Source organism: Myotis brandtii, unplaced genomic scaffold (assembly GCF_000412655.1).
Source record: "Myotis brandtii unplaced genomic scaffold, ASM41265v1 C42763946, whole genome shotgun sequence".
NCBI lineage: Eukaryota > Metazoa > Chordata > Mammalia > Chiroptera > Vespertilionidae > Myotis > Myotis brandtii.
In genome coordinates, this window is record NW_005327130.1 from 1 (window position 1) to 2,292 (window position 2,292).

Sequence of the window (2,292 nt, forward strand, 5' to 3'; positions counted from 1 at the left end):
GGTCAAAGGACTGGAACTTCTTAAGCAGTTGTCCTGTTAACATGGTGATGGAATCCTCATGGGCCACTAGCCTTTGTGGTGTGTGAATTCCTGACTTCTTATTGTTAGGGTGAGACAGTCCTTACTTGCCTGTGCCGCCCCCCTCAGACACCTGAAGTACCCCTAGGGGTGGACGTGGGCAAAAGCTTTCAAACTTTATATTGCGCTCCATAACTAAAGTTTAAAGCATAGCCTAATAGCACGCATATAACAAAGATTTTGAACAGTGTTTACCCTTAATATATTGTTTCATACAAACACATAATTAGTCACAGTCACTGGGAAGACTGGGTCTGGTTCATGAACTCAGCGTTACATGTCAAGCTTGGATGCAGGGACAGGGCACTCTGGTTTGCTAAGCTGAGAGGTTACTGTCTGTGCTAATGATCAATGGCGCAGAAGTATTTAAGCAAGCCCTTTAAAATAAGTATCCCTGACTTCCAGCGTTTCTAAAGCAGGTCTGCAAATTAAACCTCTAGAGATAGTGACTGTTTTGGAGGCCATTGCAAAATAGGAAGAGAAAAACTTCTTTGGGGTATCTGATTGGAGATGAGTCACAGGAAGCTCTATGGAGCCAGCATGAGAAATGGAAACGTTGCTGTGTGAATTAGATTTGTTGTCACTTTGTGAGGCAGACAAAGGTGCTATTTGCTTCTCTGCCTGACTGCTTTCCTACATTCCAGCTAAACATTGGTAAAGCTGCCTGCCTGGGCATCTCCAGGACAACTCCTGAAGCTATTGACACCTCAGTTTTGCATCAGTGCCCCATCTACCTCTCTAGGATTAAGCTGTAATGCAGATAAGTGGATGTTTTGCTGGAGGGTGAATGCAGAGCAAGGCCTGCTGCTTCCTCCTGTGCCATGCCCTAATTCTTCAGAACAGAATGGGGTCAGAAGTTGAAAAGGCTATGCTCATTTAGCTGGGCACTGGAGAACACATCTCTATTTGATTTGCCCTTTTAAACAAAATCTGTTCTTCTCAAACCATTTTCTAGCACACCTACCAGGTGTGCTGTTGTCTTGGCCATGTCTCTGGAGATAGAGGCTGTTTCGGGGGTAGATGTCGTGGACCATGGGGGAATGTGATTTTCAAAGATATTTCAGTCATGGGGGAGATGGGAGCATTTTCCCTCGCCCTTCTCTCCTTATGACTCATTGTAACAGATGATTTTTAAAAGCAGTCGATTGCTCTTTCTTTTCTAGCCCACACCAGTTATCCTGTTGAAAGAGGGGACTGATAGCTCCCAAGGCATCCCCCAGCTTGTAAGTAACATCAGTGCCTGCCAGGTGATTGCTGAAGCCATAAGAACCACCCTGGGCCCCCGTGGCATGGACAAGCTCCTTGTGGATGGCCGAGGTAAGTCTGCAGGCTCCTCAAGGCAGTGTGCAGGACAAGGCTTCTGGGGAGTGCTGGGGCTAGCAGAGGTTGGCATCAGAAAACTTACTGCTTCAGATCTCTGAGGGATTGCTCACTATGAAGTGGCTCCACTTCATACATAGTCCTGAATGCTGAGCCCTGGGGGGATATATGGGAGAAGCTGGGCTCAGAAGACTGTTGCCTTGTAGAGAGATACAACCTAGAAACATGTGATCCCTCCCATTGTATCATGGTGCCAAGACAAAGGACAAGTTCCCTTTTATGTTTTAGTGTATTAATTGACATGTGAGATACCAGGGTATTAACTTGGTTAAGAATATCTAAATGATTACTCATTGTCATTTAAAAAATATTTTGTACATCCATTTGAGGTGTGCCAAATGCTGCTCAAAGAAAAGTAGGTGCTCAGAGTCTTTGGAAAATTGCCGTGTAGGAAAGTTTAGCAGACTAGTGACTTTAGGTGGCCTTTTGTGCACAGAACTCTCTATAAAAAGATGAGCTTATTTGCACCATGGTGCCCTCTGCCCCATCCTAATAAAGGGTGCATGGGCTCCAAGTCCAACTAGAAGACCTTTTAAGAAAGGGTCTTTGAATTTTCACTTTGTGTGTTCCTTTGAAGGAAAAGCCACAATTTCTAATGATGGGGCCACAATTCTGAAACTCCTTGACGTTGTCCATCCTGCAGCAAAGACTTTAGTGGACATTGCCAAATCCCAAGATGCTGAGGTAAGAAAATCAAGCAGATAAGTGTAAATGGGGGTGGAAACACATGCCTGCTTGCTCCTTCACTCTCCTCTCTCTAAATGTTTTTTATTTTATATCTAAAATTATAATTTCAAAAGTAATACATTCTTGTAAAAATATTTAGGAGTTAAT

General features: G+C 44.0%; 1 long non-coding RNA gene across 1 annotated transcript; it reads left to right on the forward strand.

The window, feature by feature from the left end:
* Positions 1-1,213: 1,213 nt before the first annotated feature.
* On the forward strand, positions 1,214-2,130 carry LOC106724550. The gene is made up of 2 exons (XR_001360382.1): positions 1,214-1,395; positions 2,036-2,130. It is a non-coding gene; the product is annotated as an uncharacterized LOC106724550 (long non-coding RNA).
* Positions 2,131-2,292: the final 162 nt, after the last annotated feature.